The sequence below is a fragment of the Anguilla anguilla genome, chromosome 9 (assembly GCF_013347855.1).
Source record: "Anguilla anguilla isolate fAngAng1 chromosome 9, fAngAng1.pri, whole genome shotgun sequence".
NCBI lineage: Eukaryota > Metazoa > Chordata > Actinopteri > Anguilliformes > Anguillidae > Anguilla > Anguilla anguilla.
Genome location: NC_049209.1, coordinates 436,385 through 455,941, shown reverse-complemented (window position 1 = coordinate 455,941; position 19,557 = coordinate 436,385). Strand labels below are relative to the sequence as shown.

Genomic DNA, 19,557 nt, shown 5'->3' with positions numbered 1-19,557 from the left:
ACATTGATTAATAAGGTTATGCATTTTTTACCAACCCTTCAAAAAACCTGTACTATTCCTTATGCAACAGGTATTTAATTATGATTTTTGATTATCAAAAAAGCTAGTTCACTTCAGTAGGTTTGTTATATGAAAAATGGCTTATGAATGTTGTGGAAAGAATTCTCAATCCCCTGAAAATGACCATTTACTGTTTTCACGAGCATGTCTCTGAGTTGGTGTTCACGCTGTAACTGAAACAAAAGGTAGGATTGGATTCCAATAAGCTCTTCATACTTTTACATTTGTTCATTCAGGTGAGTCTTTTTAAAAAAAAAACTTTTTTGAAAATTTACTGTTGTAATTATTTGAAGATAAAAAACATAAATGATACATTCTATATTAAAATATTGATCTGTAATTTCAGAGCACAGACCTTGCACATTACATGCACGCACACACGCACGCATGCATACGCACACGCACGCACACACACGCATACACATTTGGGTAGCAGTTCAATGCCCACTTGAATTACAGGATGGGGTAACTGTGTGATGGGGTGTGGGTGCTGTCGGGGAAGAGACGTGGAACATTGGGCCGGAGTTTTGGGAAAAGGGAACAGGTACACTGCAGTGATCGGAGACGGAAGATTATTTGTCTTTTTCTTTTCTCACTGTAGTGAAGTTATCTCATGGTGCAGTTTGTCACTTATGGGATAAAAACTGAGCAGGAAGTGATTACTGAACAAGTGTACTTACGGCGACAGCAGCGGTTTCAAATAAAAACAATGTGCAGTGCGCAGTGAGTAATTTTAATTTCATCTGACTGCTGAAATGAACATCGCTCAGTGCTTGTGTAGAGGAGCGTCTGCTACAGACGGGGATGTCAACCCCATGTGATTAATGTGATTAATGTGGGAGTGTGATTAGTCCTGTTTTACATTGCTGTGGTTCAGGAACTCTGCAACGTAAGGTGAAGCTTTTATTGCGCCGAATAGAATATCACATTTTTTCACGTGGCCAAACATGCCAAACATTACGTGTAATCATATAGGAAGCCAGTACTGTTCAAATCCAACCCTGAACTGTTTATGATACAATAAAAAATGCTATATTTTTGGTCTTGTTGTTTTGTGCACTGTTTTCTGTCAATTATATTTTAATTATAACAATTATATTTTAATTTAGTTAACAGATTGAATTAATGGGATTAATACATATTCTTCACTAAAACTGAGGCATCTGACACCTTGCAGTATATTACAATGTAACATAATGCAATACTTCTAGCACTTAATATCAGACAGCATACTACTTTTTCCCCCTGGTGCGTATCTTTGCATTACAGTTAAAAAAATGTATTTATAGTCTGTAAATTTCACATGAATGGACTTTAAACTAATTATCTGAGATAACAGATAATCCACAACCTACACTTTTAATGAACAGAACTTCAGATGTCCTGTTGTATTCAAAATAGAATGGAAGCACACTGCCAATTAGCCTCCAGTTTGGATGGAGACTTGGCTAATTGCTACTGACTAATAAGTAGTTACTGTGACACTAGTAAAGGTCTCCTTCAATTAAGAAAGGCAGCAAATCTCACTGTGCATTCTGAGATGTAGATTGAATAATATTATGATTACATTTTTAATAATTTTTTAATGGAAGGTGGTTTTCAGAGGACAAACCGATTTAAAAATGTCTGCCTTGACCCGTTTGAGGAAGAAACCCATCTTCCCAGAAATTTTGACAGTTTTTTATTATTTTGCTGCCACACTTTTCCACTGGTTGTAGCATTAATATGTACACATTTTACTGAGCATGTACTCTGAATTGGGAGTAATCTTTTGATCACTTTCCCCTTGTGAAGTGGTGATTGAAAGGTTGGCATTGGCAGTGAAGGCAGAATGCAGGGAAGAACACAAGACTCTGTAAATCTGGCAGCTTCTCTAAGACGACTGAAGGAACAGATGTCTGTGGGAGAACGGATGCGCTGAGATTGCCAGGCGCATTCACACATGGAGCTGTGCTCCAGCGGTGCACCCCGTCAAGGGTAAGCCTCTCCCACTCCTTTCCAAGTCAGCTTGAGTTCCGTAATTAAAAGACCTACAGAGTACAGCTTTTTGTTTTTTTGTCATGTTCCAGGATGGAGGGAGCAGCAATGGGAATGAAGGTGTGTATGTCCATTAGTGGTGTTCACTCATGATGTGCCCATCTATGCACTGGACTACCGAGATTAAAACTTGCAATTCCATCCACCCTTAACACAGCCTGTATTTAGCTTTTCTGAGATCAAGAGAGCGCATTGTACGGCTGAGCTCCATTGTTAGCATGAGCAGGGTTCTGAGTTCCGTTAGCGAGGCTAGGTGCAGCCTGGGCTACACTGTTAGCATTAGCAGGGCCCTATGGTCCGTTAGCGAGGCTAGGTGCAGCCTGGGCTACACTGTTAGCATTAGCAGGGCTTTAAGGTCCGTTAGCGAGGCTAGGTGCAGCCTGGGCTACACTGTTAGCATTAGCAGGGCTCTGCGGTCCGTTAGCTAGGTTAGCGAGGAAGCCCAGGCTTCATCGTTAGCATGAGCAGGGCTCTGAGTTCCGTTAGCTAGGCTAGGTTAGGCAGGGCTCTGAGTGCTGCGGTGGCAGGGCCCAGCTGGCCTGGTCTGGAGGATGTAAATCAGCCAGGAGCACGCCTGCCGTTTGGCCACACCACCATCACTCGGTGCCAACAGCTTACCAGCTGCCAGTCTGCTCCAGCCTCCGTCAGCTTTGTGCGCCAGAACCACGACTGGCTCACAGTGCGTCTGTAAATGTCAGTACTTTAAGGAAAAAGCCGAATTCAATAATAGAAGGAATTTCGATCTCCCCTCCTCCCCCTTAAAAAAAAAACAACAAGAAAATGTATGTTTCAGTAAACCACATTCCTTTGCCCATTTGTTAGCTTATTTGTTTCGTTTTTTTTTTTGTTTTGTTTTTTTTTATCCTGGGCCAATTGTGTGATAAACCTTTGTAACCTTGCCCCCCACATAATTTAGCTTAAGTCAGTAAGTATTCTATGTGCAGCACTTGTAAAATAAGATGAATTATCTCTTGAGTGCATACATTATTTAAATGTAGGCCTATAATATCATATATAGTCATGTACATTTAAATCATTTATAGGCAGGGAAGATATCAGCTATATCATTGGCCCTGAGTGATTTACACTTTGAAAAGGTTTTCAAATGATGTAAAAAATAAAAATAAAAAAAATAATTTAAAAAACTACAAAACCAATTTAAAATAGCAATCCCTTGAAGCGACAATTAGCTCCTACTTTGGCTTCTGCCATTCTGGAGGAGAAAAGTTGGTTGTTGATATTCTTCATTGATACGCAGCACCCCTCACACTCGTCTTCACATGTGCGTAATACGTGTGAAACGCTGAGCTCCCGCCAAGACCCTGTTATGTGCAGCAGATTGCTTCTCACTGAGTGTGAGAGACTGAAAGATGGAGGGGCTGTAGACAAGTCAAGGTCACTGTTTTGCTGGGTCATAAAAACAGATGGCAAAAGCAAAAGACACTGAGACCATAAACACTGTGCAATGAGGGGACTTCTCGTCTCATTTCAGACTCAGATTATGTGGGTCATGGTAGGGATGGCTGAAATAGACTGAAACCTAGAGGCTACTTTCCTAGCAACTGTTTGCATGTCACTGCATGGCCGGATGAATTGTGCAGCCTAATTTCATGCTGGTGCTTTTAGTACTGTTGCTTTCCTTAAAACGCGTTAAAGCAGCGGAATATGTAAATAGGTGAGCAGTTATTGCCCATTGAGGGGAATGAATGCGGAGTGATTGAGCTGTTTTGGATGTCTTTATAGAAACGTGGCTGTCTGTCAAATAAGTAATGTGGAGCAGCAGACACAGGCACTTATGAAAAGGTTCACGGCAAAACTGATTTTTTTTTAAAGCCACAAAATAAAATAAAAACACGTGGAATTTTAATGAAGAGCATCTTCGAATGCTGCATTACATACGTGGCCACATGAACGTTGAAACCCGGCGCGTTCTTGGTGGACGTGTTCCTCAGGGTTCTGGATAAAATGTGATCCGGCGCGACGGGTTTTAGGTTTTAAACCCTCCTCCAGGGACAAATTTGCTGCCAGCCAGCGCCAATCTGAGTGGGGAAGACGGAGGGGGCGGGAGGGCTAGTTTGAAGGGGGCAGACCTTCCGCGATAACAGCGCTCTTCCCTCTCCTTCATTTCAGCATCTTTAGCAAACACTTGGAAATTCGCTGGTGAAATAAGAATCGCAGGGGAAGTTAGTGGAACATATCGCACAGAACCGAGGCTAGCAAAGTCAACAGAAAAAGAAAATAAAGCAACGGAAGAAAGAATACTGGTGAGGACGTTTTTTTCTGCATTCTCGGGTGCTTGGTTGCCATAGAGCTTGGCGATAATTTGTAGCGTAATGTTCTGTCGGAAAAAAATGTAATGCGTAAAGGATATATACCGATTTGACATGACAAACTGATGGTAGTATAATGAGCTGCAATTTTTCATTCAGTAGCAGTCGTGGCTTGTTTTCGTTGCGGACCGAAGTGTTTACAGGTTTAACAGGTCTTTTAACGTTACGGCAGCGAATATGTGTGCTTATAGAAGGTGCTGGTCAGAGAATGCGACGATTTCAAATGCCAAGCTATACATGTGTGCAAAGTATGGGAAATGGAAAATCTAAATGTAACATTTAAAGCCTGTGCATTGATATATTTATTTGTTAATATGACGAGACACTATGACCAAGAAAGAGTCGCCTATCCGACACAACTGTTTTCAGGACATTTTTTTAGATTTAATTGAAAATACGACAATGGCCTTTGTATTGGCGAAGTACCCCTGTAAAATCCTGATTTTTATTTTTTTCATTACTTTCCCTTGATGAATGAGTGAGACTGGCCAACAGTTTTCTCACGATTCCTGATAAACGGTTGAAATGCGCAAAAAGGCACCACTGAACGCACTTGCATGTTGCAATAAATAACCTTGACTGAATACAGCGAAAACTTGTGATTTTTCTTTTATGATATCGGTTATGATTAATTTTTATTCGACTGTTTTGGAAAACACCGTCACAATACAAAAAAAATATGTATACCATAAATAAGAAACTTGAGCTAGGATTTATAAACGAAATGTAAATCCCGTTTAAACGGTACAGCCCACGAGTCTATTCAGATTGTATTTAAAACTCCAGGAAATTAGCCTGTTCTGTAGCCTATTAAGGCGTTGTTCAATAATGTTTCCAAGCGAAAGAAACATCGAACACACCTTGGGATTCCTTGGCTATGCATTTCGGCGGGCGTTGATCCCATACTACAATCCTTGAATTAATTGCAATGGTTAGCAACAGACTGCTAGATTTAACATTCCTCACAGTATAAAGGCGAAGGTTTTTAAAGACGGTTAAAATAAAAAAGGGAAAAAACATCCTGCATCAATGTAGCCTGTTTGTACCGCGTCTATCTCTTGTTATCCTGTAAATGTGTGTGTGTATGCGTGCGTGTGTGACTGTGACTGGCTGTGTGTCTGTATGTGTGTGTGCGTGAGAGAGATATCACTAAATGAACAAATCACACACAAATATGTAATAAATTCAAATGTCAAGTCTGATGTCTGCATGTAAGATAGAAATCATATAAAACACAGGGAGTTTTAGGCACAGTGCTGTAAGATGAGCTGTATCAGGGTTTGGTATGATGGGGTCTGGAGAGCAGGGGGAGTTTTAGGCACAGTGCTGTAAGACGAGCTGTATCAGGGTTTGGTATGATGGGGTCTGGAGAGCAGGGGGAGTTTTAAGCACAGTGCTGTAAGATGAGCTGTATCAGGGTTTGGTATGATGGGGTCTGGAGAGCACAGCGCTGTAAGATGAGCTGTATCAGGGTTTGGTATGATGGGGTCTGGGGAGCAGGGGAGTTTTAAGCACAGTGCTGTAAGATGAGTTGTATCAGGGTTTGGTATGATGGGGTCTGGAGAGCACAGTGCTGTAAGATGAGCTGTATCAGGGTTTGGTATGATGGGGTCTGGAGAGCAGGGGAGTTTTAGGCACAGTGATGTAAGATGAGCTGTATCAGGGTTTGGTATGATGGGGTCTGGAGAGCAGGGGGAGTTTTGGGCACAGTGATGTAAGATGAGCTGTATCAGGGTTTGGTATGATGGGGTCTGGGGAGCAGGGCCGTGTTCCTGACGGCAGGATTCCCGCTCTGCTGCACGCTTACCCTAAAAACCAGGGGTGCACGCTGCCACTGCCTCTGCGCCCTAAACGAGGAAGGGCACGGGACGCACAGGGGCGCGCTTCACGGACCTGCCATGTGATGCGATCCCCTCCTTCTCTGCAGAATTCCCGGAGACGTTGTGTCACGCACATGCTGCAGAGGGAATGGGGACACGCAAAGCCAAATAAGTTCTCAAGCTGCATGTTTTATATGATTAAACTACATCAGGGTGTAATTGATTCTGAAATAACTCATTCAGTGCTTTCATTTTACTCTGCTTCCAATGAAATGTATGAATTTATGTGTTCCTGCAAAAAATGATGGGCTTTTAGTTACCCAGTCGTAACACAACAAATTGCTAGCTATTCTTACAACAGCTAGCTTGCTGGATGCATTGATTGTATTATATTTAATGGCTGAAAAACAATGATTAAAAACAGGAGTATTTTGAAGGGCTGGCGGTAGTTGCTGTAGATGGGAAGACGTGTGTTTATTCACTGTCTCACAGTGGCCAGGAGGGACAGAAGATCCAGGGTCAGAACACAGCACATAGGGTCAGAACACAGCACATAGGGTCAGAACACAGCACATAGGGTCAGAACACAGCACATAGGGCCAGAGCACAGCACATAGGGTCAGACCACAGCACATAGGGTCAGAACACAGCACATAGGGCCAGAACACAGCACATAGGGCCAGAACACAGCACATAGGGCCAGACCACAGCACATAGGGTCAGACCACAGCACATAGGGTCAGACCACAGCACATAGGGTCAGAACACAGCACATAGGGTCAGAACACAGCACATAGGGTCAGAACACAGCACATAGGGTCAGACCACAGCACATAGGGTCAGACCACTGCACATAGGGTCAGAACACAGCACATAGGGTCAGACCACAGCACATAGGGTCAGACCACAGCACATAGGGTCAGACCACAGCACAGGGTCAGAACACAGCACACAGGGCCAGAACACAGAACATAGGGCCAGAACTAAAGTTCTGATGAATAGGAATAATTCTTATTCATAGTAATACTTACTGATCAAAGACAGATATTGAATAATATATTTGTTTTGTACCAGCAATCCGCTCAGTTGGTAATGCCATTTCTACATTATAACAGTTGGTCGGGTTTTTATTCAGTTGCTCACCATTTTACAGTCATATAGCAGCTCTTTCAGCCATAGCACTATTTATCACTGTACTTTCAATATTTGTTTGCAGTGAAGTATAATGAGATTTGCAAAATAAACCAATAATAAAATCCAGAACATTGTCGTAGTGACTCATGGAGCATTGCCAGTAAAATATAATAAGGTCCAGTGAAACATAAGATCATTTTTGAAGACTTACGCCTAATTGCTAAATGTTTAATAATTCCTCTTAGCAACAGTGTGTCGGCATATACCCTCTCACTATCTCCTGTAGATTGATGGCATGCCGGTCTGTGTGTAATTATCTTCTGTGCTTCACTGTTTTTGTTGTTAGTTTGTTTGCAAATTGATATACGATCTTCCAAATAATAATATACATTCATCCAAATAATAATAATAATAATAATAATAATATACATTCATCCAAATAATAATATATGTTCATCCAAATAGTAATATTAATAATAATACACGTTCATCCAAAATCAGTCCCATTTCTCCTTGCTTTTGCTTTTTTGTCCTTGTGGGAGAAAAAGGAAAAACAGAAATAACAAGTCAGCACATAACTCGCAGAAATAATATTCTGCGGCACTTCTGTGCTGTTGTAATCACGCCTGGGAAATGATATTGTTAAGAGAATTTAATTTTTTTTAAATGCACTTGGCTCATCACCCCTTTGCGCTTGGCTCTTCACCCCTTTGCGCTTGGCTCTTCACCCATTTGCGCTTGGCTCTTCACCCCTTTGCGCTTGGCTCTTCACCCCTGCGCTTGGCTCTTCACCCTTGCGCTTGGCTCATCACCCCTTTGCGCTTGGCTCTTCACCCCTTTGCGCTTGGCTCTTCACCCCTTGCGCTTGGCTCTTCACCCCTTTGCGCTTGGCTCTTCACCCCTTTGCGCTTGGCTCATCACCCCTTTGCGCTTGGCTCTTCACCCTTGCGCTTGGCTCTTCACCCCTTGCGCTTGGCTCTTCACCCCTTTGCGCTTGGCTCTTCACCCCTTTGCGCTTGGCTCTCCGCCCCTTGCGCTTGGCTCTTGTGTTCCCCTTTCTCTGGCTTCACAGTGAATGTGTTAATCTAGTTTTATTACATTCGGTTGAAAAAACGTCTGATTGGGTACGGTCCTCCACATTACCTGCATGTCATTTCCACCCAAGGGGGGCGGGGAGGGGGTCTTCAGTCTGACCTGTGGCAACATTCTCCATCTTTCCCGTTATGGAACTGTGTGGAGCTCCTATCAGCACGATCCCCCGGACTGCAGAAACACGCCTGGTTTAGTGACTCCTCATTTGGGCGTGCGTGGCTGTGGAGTGCTCATTACTAGGGTAACAGGAGAGGTGGCCTGGAACCGCTTAGTTTGAAGAGCCACGTCCACACCTGCAGCCTGATCCGGCCTAAACTGGTGCAGGCCTGGGGAAGACTCTTAATCTGAAACTCTTAAACCTAACCCTAACCCTAACCCTAAACTGGTGCAGGCCTGGGGAAGACTCTTAATCTGAAACTCTTAAACCTAACCCTAACCCTAACCCTAAACTGGTGCAGGCCTGGGGAAGACTCTTAATCTGAAAGCAGTTTTAGTTTAAATTAGTTCATTTTCAGTGGAGATGTTCATTCTAACTTCTCAGATGTTTATGAAGTCCACAACTCAAAAGCAGGTACGTTAGTATAGTAGAACATGGTCAAGATTGCCAAGAGAGTTTATTGGGAGCCCTGTTGATTAGGTCCTGTGGTGAAGGACAAGTAGGAGGGGAGCACAGGTGTTCAGAGCTCTGTGCGAAAGGACAGGTAGGAGGAAAGTTAGGAGGGAAGCACAGGTAAGAGAGAAGCCGCCAAACAGTTTCCACTGTAAACCTGTGCTGTATGAGGCATTTGAGGCATGTGGGCATCGAGGTTCTGATCACAGCCTAACTCCCCGCCCCACCCCCCCCCACCCACGCTATCCACAGACTGCTGGAGCCCCAGGGGGTGGGGGTGAGGGGCAGACTCCTGGAATATGTCCGCCATGCGTCTCATCACCGCTGAGTAAACAGGCTTTTCACAGACGCTGAGACATATGGAATAAGCACCTTTTTCACAGTGTGTGGGTGACACGCAAAAGCATTTAGATTTACAGTCTTTACAGACGCGCGTACAAACACACACACACACACACACACACACACACACACACACACACACACACACTCTCACACGCGGTCACACTCGCACACACACACACATATGCACACACACACTCACACGCGGTCACACTCGCACACGAACACACACACACTCTCACACGCGGTCACACTCGCACACACACACACACACGCACACACACACACAGACTCTCACACACACACAAACACACATGCACAGGCACACTCTCTCACACACACTCTCTCTCTCTCTCTCTCTCTCTCTCACACACGCACACACACACACACACACACACTCTCTCTCTCTCTCACACACACACGCACACACACACACACACACACGCACACAGAGGCACTGTTTAGTCTGTCTCATGACTCAGCACTTGACGCTGGTGAAGTGGCGTATGTGGGCGTGCTCAGTGGAGCGTGTGCATGCGCTGGCGTGTGAGGGGCGATGTGTGGCTCCTGTTAATTCGCTGTGAAAGTCTGAGTGAATTGGGCCGGGCTCCGCTCTCGTAATTATCGCGGGAAAGTGTGACGGCTGAGTTGGCCGATGCACGCGGGCTACCCCCTCTGTCTGGCGGCCAAATTCCCGCTAATCCCGCCGGGGAGCGGCAGGCCTGACGCGGAGGCGGTGCAGCGGACGGTCTGCGGGGGGGCGGGGGGGCGGGGGGGGGGGGGGGGGGGGGCTCTTTCTGCAGGGATGCGCCGTGTCCGTGGGCCTGCTGCAGCCTGACATTACAGACATGCGATGTGCAGCATGCGGCAAACTGAGCAGCCCTCTGATGCGCTGGAGCCCCCGTGGGTGTGAGCGTGCTGGGACAGGGGGGGGGGGGGGGGGGGACCGCCCTGCAGGGAACAGGAAGAGAAGAGCTCCACTCATGGGCTCCAGCTCTCTCTCAGCCCAGGGGGGGTGTATGTGAGGGGTGGAGGTGGGGGCTGGCGGTGGGGTGGAGGTGGGGGCTGGAGGGGGGTGTACGTGGGGGGTGGAGGTGGGCTGGAGGTGGGGTTGAGGTGAGGGCTGGAGGTGGGGCTGGATGGGGATGGGGGTGGAGGTGGGGGGGGGGGTGGGGGTGAGGGCTGGATGGGGGTGGAGGTGGGGTGGAGGTGGGGGCTGGCGGTGGGGTGGAGGTGGGGGCTGGAGGTGGGGTGGAGGTGAGGGCTGGATGGGGGTGGAGGTGGGGGTGGTGCCACAGTCCTGTGCTAGCATGGCTGCTGAGGTATGATAATGAGATGAGAGGCACTGTTTCAGGCTGCTGCTTCTCTTATTGCCCATTTCTGTCCACTCTGTAGGTTTTTTTACTCAAAGTGATAAAGCTGCATCTGTAACATAAACACATTCAGGAAAATGGCAGATGTAAAGTGTTTCAGTGGCTTCGGGGTTTTTCGTGGTTTCAAATGAAATTGCGCGATGCATCTGCATTCCAAGCTTAGCAGTAACCATAGCCCCAACTCTGCCCCCAGCCCCCAGCCCCCAGCCCCAGCCCTAACCCCAACTCCAAACCCAGCCCCCAACCCCAGCCACAACCCCAGCCCCCAACTCCAACTCCAACCCCCAGCCCCCAGCCCCATCCACAACCCCAGCCCCAACTCCACCCCCAGCCCCCAACCCCAGCCCCAGCCCCCAGCCCCAGCCACAACCCCCAGCCCCCAACCCCATCCCCCAGCCTCAGCCCCAACCGTTACATTACATTTATTTAGCAGACGCTTTTATCCAAAGCGATGTACAAAAGTCATTGGAACAACTACAAAACACAGGTTCGATATGGTACAATACTCATTTCCAACCCCAACCCCAGCCCCACCGGGCAGGGTAGGATTCGATGGAATAGGTGAGGTGGTATTGGGTGGCGTGGGTGTGGGGCAGAACTCTTGCTCTTTCTTCTTTAAAGAGTGCTGACAGAACATGGTGGTTTTCAGCGCTGCAGAGGCTCCACCAGACGTGGATATCATTCACCTGATGTTGAAATGGTTGATCTGATGTTGAGATTATTCTCCTGACATGGAGATGGTTGATCTGATGTGGAGATGGTTTATCTGATGTGGAGATGGTTGATCTGATGTGGAGATGGTTGATCTGACGTTGAGATTATTCTCCTGATGTAGAGATGTTGATCTGATGTGGAGATGGTTAGGATTAGGGTTAGGGTTAGAGAGCACTCTGGTTTTGTGCCCCGGATGGTCAGGGTCAAATCACACCGCTGGTCCTCAGGCTCTTCTCTGGCACAGGCATCTTCCAGCTGGCAGGTCCTTTATTATCATTATTATATAACACCTGCCCCTGGGATCAGTCTGGGATCAGTCAGACCCAACCCCTGGGATCAGTCTGGGTTCAGTCAGACCCTGCCCCTGGGATCAGTCTGGGATCAGTCAGACCCAACCCCTGGGATCAGTCAGACCCTGCCCCTGGCATCAGTCAGACCCTGCCCCTGGGATCAGTCAGACCCAGCCCCTGGGATCAGTCTGGGATCAGTCAGACCCAACCCCTGGGATCAGTCAGACCCTGCCCCTGGGATCAGTCAGACCCAGCCCCTGGGATCAGTCTGGGATCAGTCAGACCTTGCCCCTAGGATCAGTCTGGGATCAGTCAGACCCAACCCCTGGGATCAGTCAGACCCTGCCCCTGGGATCAGTCTGGGATCAGTCAGACCCAACCCCTGGGATCAGTCAGACCCTGCCTCTGGGATCAGTCAGACCCTGCCCCTAGGATCAGTCTGGGATCAGTCAGACCCAGCCCCTGGGATCAGTCTGGGATCAGTCAGACCCAACCCCTGGGATCAGTCAGACCCTGCCCCTGGGATCAGTCTGGGATCAGTCAGACCCAACCCCTGGGATCAGTCAGACCCTGCCCCTGGGATCAGTCAGACCCAGCCCCTGGGATCAGTCAGACACGGTGTGAGAGACAGTGAGAGGTGAGAGAGGGAGGGGGAGAAGAGAAAGAGGGAGAGCAGAAAAGTAAAGAGTAGAGAGAGATATACTCATTTTTTATGTTTTCCAGGATAAATAAACTAGCGGTGTGATGAGATTCCTTTGGGGAGAGTGTCGATGGAATCGGGAGCCTTGCCACAGGCACATGGCTCACCACTAACCCTAACCCTAATCTGAGCTCTCTCTGGTACGGTGGAGGTGGGTGGGAGGTGGAGTACAGGTGTGTGTGCGTGTGTGTGTGCGTGTGTGTGTGTGTGTGCATGCGCGCGTGTGTGTGTGTGTTTGTGCATGCGTGTGTGTGTGTTTGTGCATGCGTGTGTGTGTGTGTGTGTGCGCGCGTGCGTGCGCGTGTGTGCATGTGTGTAAGCGTGTGTGTGTGTGTGTGTATGTTACATTACATTACATTACATTATAGGCATTTAGCAGACGCTCTTATCCAGAGCGACTTACACAACTTTTACTTAGCACTTTACATTGTATCCATTTATACAGCTGGATATATACTGAAGCAATGCAGGTTAAGTACCTTGCTCAAGGGTACAACGGCAGTGTCCTTACCCGGGATTCGAACCTGCGACCTTTCGGTTACAAGCGCAGTTCCTTACCCACTGCGCCACACTCCGTCCTACACATGTGTGTGTGTGCGTGTGTGTGTGTAAGCGTGTGTGTGCGTGTGTGTGTCCAGTCCCTCACAGGCCTAGTTGAGCTCTGTGCTGACGCTGCAGGTTCGTAACGGTGGCTAATGCACTGGCTCCACAGGGTGAAAACAGCTCGCCACTGCGCACATTTGGATCTGTTTCAGAATGAAAATGCTGCCCATGGAGCCTTTGGCTTTGTGCGTTCCTCACTTTATTAATGGGATTGTGTTCAGTAGCTTATGTGTTCATGCTGCTGTAATTGCCTGAACTTGAACAGTGGTGGTGTTTTGCTTTGAAATTCATAAGCAAACTGTTGGATCTTTGATTAACAGGTTGGATGAGGTGGGTCTTTCAACAGCTCATTGGTTTTCTGATGCTTAAAATCATTTTTAAGTCAGTTGTTCTTCCAGCTACTCCTTCATTTATCAGTTGTTACAAATAGGCTGAATTCTGTTCCAAAATAGCTTTGCAAGATTGTTGTGATTCTGCTGCTCTATATTCAGTGCATGTTGAGCAGTGCTTTGATCCTGTAGTTTTACGAGCGTGTCGCTCGTTCCTCCTGGAAATGTCTAATCCCGCTGTTGAACTCCTGCGATGCTTCTGATGCCTGCAGGCATTATTGCACATGGTTCAACACACTCAGGCATTATTGCACAGGCTACACACACACAGGCATTATTGCACAGGCTGCACACACACAGGCATTATTGCACAGGCTGCACACACACAGGCATTATTGCACAGGCTACACACACACAGGCATTATTGCACAGGCTACACACACAAACAGGCATTATTGCACAGGCTGCACACACACAGGCATTATTGCACAGGCTGCACACACACACAGGCATTATTGCACAGGCTGCACACACACAGGCATTATTGCACAGGCTACACACACACACAGGCATTACTGCACAGGCTGCACACACACAGGCATTATTGCACAGGCTACACACACACACAGGCATTATTGCACAGGCTGCACACACACAGGCATTATTGCACAGGCTACACACACACACAGGCATTATTGCACAGGCTACACACACACACAGGCATTATTGCACAGGCTACACACACACATAGGCATTATTGCACAGGCTACACACACACAGGCATTATTGCACAGGCTACACACACACACACAGGCATTATTGCACAGGCTGCACACACACAGGCATTACTGCACAGGCTGCCTGTGGCTGGTTTCCCTTTCACAGAGGATCACAGGTAAGGTTTCAGTCAAAAAAACTCACATGCTAGCGTCTTGCTAACGAAGCAGCGACACAGTGTGTGTGTGTGTGTGTGTGTGTCTGCAGCCTGCCCTTAGCTGCAGCATTACAGTCTCACCCTACCCCCACCTCAGACGAGTTCTGTTCGATTTTGATTTGGTTTTGGAAATTAATCGTGGTTTCTGATTTTAATTTCGTTTTTTTTTTTTTTTAAATATGAATGTACCATGGAATAATGACATTTGAAATTATTTTACATTTTTATTTTATTTTTTATTAAAATGTTAAACTAACTTAAAAGAGAGAGCATTAAAGATGTATACTTTCAAAGGCTCTAATCTGTGGCTGCGTATTATAGCAAATCACTTGCATAAAGTATTATTACTTTGGTCTTTAAAAATATATTTGACTTTTAGGTGTGTTTATTTTAATGTTTTAATTTGTTGACTTGTTGGTTACAGTCGTACAGTATGCCTACTTATACCTTTTTAATGCAGTTCTGTGTGTCTTGTCCTGCGAGTACTCGGTTCTGTGTTTCACGTCACTTGTGTTAGGCGCAATGGATTATGGGCATTGTGGTCATTGTGATGCTTATTTCTGTGAGAACTGCGTAAACTGCCTTTAAAAAACTACAACTTAAAAAACTACCACACAGAGCTTGGAAAAAAAACATGGTTTATCCATAGAATTAAAACAATTGAAATAATCGAACAGACGTCAATCGATTAATTATTTAAACACTGAAAAAACACCGAAATAACACCGTTATATATTGGTTAATCGCTCAGAACTACCTCAGACACATGACTAGGAATGATTGCGGAAGCCCTCAGAACTCAAGATCAAGCAGCATTACTGGGGGAGAAGCTGTTGTTTCAGCAGAAGGAGCTGGCCATTGATGTATAGACCTCTGGTAGATTCAGGACTGTGGATGGAACTTTTAATGAGTTGTTTTTTTTTTTAACCTCTCGCCAGCAAGTAACACAAATTCTGTTTTTCTGTGCCAGACTCTTCTCTGTAACAGCCCAGAAATACGCAGAAGTATACATTTAAGAGGGCCTTAAAGAGATGTCTCACGGACTCAGTGTGTGATGAAGAACGTTTGAGTGTCAGCAGACACAGCGGAGTTGTCTTCTTTAACACGCTTTTTGTCCTTAAAAAGTCTTATGTTCTTTGTGAATTAACTGCACAGACAAACAATATAATACATCGCTGAAAGAAATGGGTTATCTAAAGCAGAAAAAAAGAAGCATAATGAGAAAGATAAAGGCTCACGATGCCAAAAAAGTTTGCGCAGAGAATGAGAGCAACCTTGACCTGGATGAATTTATTCACAATAACAGGGCTGATGGAATGAACGCAGGTCGGAGTCAAGGCAAAGAACGTGTGAGATGTTGGCATTAAAATGAGCATTCTCTCTTCTCAAGGGCAGTGAGCGTACTACCAAAATTATTTCTATAACTTATTAACCCATTAATCTTCAGTGACAGACTTTATGCAGATTCATGTGTTTTTACCTTTTTTGCAAATTAATTACATGTACATTTCTTAACATTTCAGTATTTAGCTGATGGTAGGTAGGATGTAAAATGGCTTTTAAAGATTGCATTTTTACATGCAATCATTTCCACAGGTTGGGTCTGTTACTGCAGAGCCTCAGGTGTGTTACTAGAGCTTCAGGTGTGTTACTGCAGAGCCTCAGGTGTATTACTAGAGCTTCAGGTGTGTTACTGCAGAGCCTCAGGTGTGTTACTGCAGAGCCTCAGGTGTGTTACTGCAGAGCTTCAGGTGTGTTACTGCAGAGCCTCAGGTGTGTTACTGCAGAGCTTCAGGTTAAAGTATGTTGTTGATTGACAGGGTGCTCAAGCCCAGCTCTTGGACTCTTGTACCCTATAGCCACCATGTTTCTGAAGAACTTCTTCAGTTTCAGTTATTATGACATTTAACATTATGAGAAATTGTCTATGTCTGTGTTATTCAGCTTAACACTGGCACTGAAGCCTTGCAATATACAAACACTTCCTACTTCCTATTAGTTATTCTCACTCACACACACACACACACACACACACACACACACTCACACGCACACACATGCACACACACACATACTTGTAGCATTACGTGAGAGAGAGAGCAGTTTTTGTAAGTGTTTATTCTATATCACGTCCCTGTGAGGAAAGATATTCTCACATCAACACTGCAGTGAAAATTTCCCTTCATAATGCAGGGGTGAGAAATCTATCTTGCGTGACGGAGCTGTCTCTGACAAACAGCTGCTGTGATAGGCCGACGAACAGCATGCGTGGTGTCTGGCGCTGCGGTTTGTTCCCCAGGATGGTGGTCATGTCAGCGGGACAGAAAAAAAACGCTGATTTTAGGAACAGAGAGCATGCTGGGAATCCTCCACTTCGCTGCAACTTGGTTCTCTGTCCACTGGGGGCACTAGACTATTGTTTAATTTACCTTATATGCACCTTTTAAATGGAATCAGCTACAGGTTACCCTCAGATTGGAGAGTCTGAGTAGCATTGAGTATTTCAGGTTTCTTTTAAAAAATGTTTTACAGCAAACCCGTACTGGCTTTTCATAATGTGTCTGTTATTTCTGTTAGTACCTGCGTGTGTGTTACAGTGTTGTATGCGTATTGTGTGTATGTGTTCGGGTTTTGTATGCGTATTGTGTGTATGTGTTACGGTGTTGTGTGCCTATTGTGTGTATGTGTTTTGGTGTTCTATGCATATTGTGTGTGTGTGTGTGTGTTACAGTGTTGTATGCGTAGTGTGTTTGTGTGTGTTACAGTGTTGTGTGCCTATTGAGTGTATGTGTTTTGGTGTTGTGTGCCTATTGTGTGTATGTGTTTTGGTGTTGTGTGCATATAGTGTGTGTGTGTTACAGTGTTGTGTGTGTATTATGTGTATGTGTTACGGTGTTGTGTGCCTATTGTGTGTGTGTGTGTTACAGTGTTGTTTGGTTATTGTGTGTGTGTGTGTTACGGTGTTGTATGCGTATTGTGTGTATGTGTTACAGTGTTGTATGCGTATTGGGCGTATGTGTTACGGTGTTGTGTGTGTATTATGTGTATGTGTTACGGTGTTGTGTGCCTATTGTGTGTGTGTGTGTTACAGTGTTGTTTGGTTATTGTGTGTGTGTGTGTTACGGTGTTGTATGCGTATTGTGTGTATGTGTTACAGTGTTGTATGCGTATTGGGCGTATGTGTTACGGTGTTGTGTGTGTATTATGTGTATGTGTTACGGTGTTGTGTGCCTATTGTGTGTGTGTGTGTTACAGTGTTGTTTGGTTATTGTGTGTGTGTGTTATGGTGTTGTGTGCTCATGGCATTGTAAAACAGATTTACTCTTACTCGGCCAGTTTAGATGAAGGTCTCTGTCTGTCTATTGTAGATAGTGTCTGGGAATGCATGCTGGCATGCTGTGGTGTTTGGGCCAGTGGTGGAGGTGTACTGACATTACACGTGGTAATGTTTCTCCTTCACTGACTGGGCACATCAGTCCTGGCTCAGAGACAAGCTGACGCACTGGCCTCTTGGGAGGGCACGCAGAGTACAGGAAGTCACGTGGGAGGGCACCCAGAGTACAGGAAGTCACGCTGAAGGGTACCCGGAGTACAGGAAGTCAAACGGGAGGGCACTCAGAGTACAGGAAGTCAAGCAGGAGGGTACCCAGAGTACAGGAAGTCATGTGGGAGGGCACCCAACATACAGGAAGTCAAGTGGAGAGATGCCTCTTTACCTTTGCAGACAGAAGCAGCTGACGTGTCTGTGTGCTACTGAGGCATTATTAGGCACATCAGGGTATTTGTATCTCAGCGTTCTAAGAAATGCAGTGAATGACTCACTTGCACTCAACGTGCCGGTCCGGTGCTTCGTCCCTCTTTCACAGAGCGTCCTGCACGTTTGTCTCTCACAGAGCGTCCTGCACGTTTGTCTCTCTCTCACAGAGCGTCCTGCACGTTTGTCTCTCTCTCACAGAGCGTCCTGCACGTTTGTCTCATTCAGAGCGTCCTGCATGTTTGTCTCTCACAGAGCGTCCTGCACGTTTGTCTCTCTCTCACAGAGCGTCCTGCATGTTTGTCTCTCACAGAGCGTCCTGCACGTTTGTCTCTCACAGAGCGTCCTGCACGTTTGTCCCTCTCTTTCACAGAGCATCCTGCACGTTTGTCTCTCACAGAGCGTCCTGCACGTTTGTCTCTCTCAGAGCGTCCTGCACGTTTGTCTCATTCAGAGCGTCCTGCACGTTTGTCTCTTTTTCACAGAGCGTCCTGCACGTTTGTCTCTCTTTCACAGAGCGTCCTGCATGTTTGTCTCTCTTTCACAGAGCGTCCTGCACGTTTGTCTCTCTTTCACAGAGCGTCCTGCACGTTTGTCTCTCACAGAGCGTCCTGCACGTTTGTCTTTCACAGAGCGTCCTGCACGTTTGTCTCGTTACTGGCGGCTCTTTGCTCCTGGCGCAGTCGGCTGCTGCTTCACAGGCATTAGTAGGCTGGTGGAGTGTGCTGTCGCGCCTGAGTGATGGAGATCGGCCTTGTCCTCAGACTATTTCAGCAAACCGCTCCTCCGCTGCGCTCTGTCAGAGCCCCGCGGTGTGCTGCACATTCGTCCTTGGCTGTGGAGTGCGGTGGCCTTCCTCCCGACGCTGCGTATGGAAGCTGACAGATGAGAATGCAGGGAGTGAGTGAGGTAGAACAGGGCGTGTGCGTGCCGTACCGTCTGCCCAGATGTGCTGTGGCCCGGCGGAGGAGCCAGATGTGTGGTCACGGACCCACGCTCGCTTCTGACGGCGGTGATGATTGATGCTGCCGGGAATCTGCTAAAATTAGGCTGTGACCCCCGTCCAGCTGGTCTCGGCGTGAGACTGTGATTTATCACGCGGTCAGCTGTTCTGGACCACATCTCATTTGAGAGATTAGGCATTTGCCGCCTTCGTTGGTGTGCCCTCTCTCTGCCTCTTCCTGCGCACGGACACACCCCTTCCTGTCTGGGCTTCGGGGTTTTGTCCTGATTGAGCTTCAGGTTTTTTTTCCTGATTGAGCTTCAGGTTTTTGTCCTGATTGAGCTTCAGGTTTTTGTCCTGATTGAGGTTCAGGTTTTTGTCTTGTTTGAGGTTCAGGTTTTTGTCCTGATTGAGCTTCAGGTTTTTGTCCTGATTGAGCTTCAGGTTTTTGTCCTGATTGAGCTTCAGGTTTTTGTCCTGATTGAGCTTCAG

The 19,557-nt window shown here is 46.4% G+C and overlaps 1 protein-coding gene across 3 annotated transcripts in view; it reads left to right on the top strand.

Annotated features, from left to right (window-relative positions):
- Window positions 1-4,125: 4,125 nt before the first annotated feature.
- Window positions 4,126-19,557, top strand: part of gabra3 (gamma-aminobutyric acid type A receptor subunit alpha3) — a 93,976-nt gene continuing 78,544 nt past the window's right edge. For 2 of the 3 annotated variants that reach the window (XM_035434815.1, XM_035434816.1), the window contains exon 1: window positions 4,127-4,361. The gene's annotated coding sequence lies outside the window, so the exon portion shown is untranslated. Of the gene's footprint in view, window positions 4,362-19,557 lie in introns of all 3 variants that reach the window. The other variant, XM_035434817.1, reaches the window with a different exon arrangement.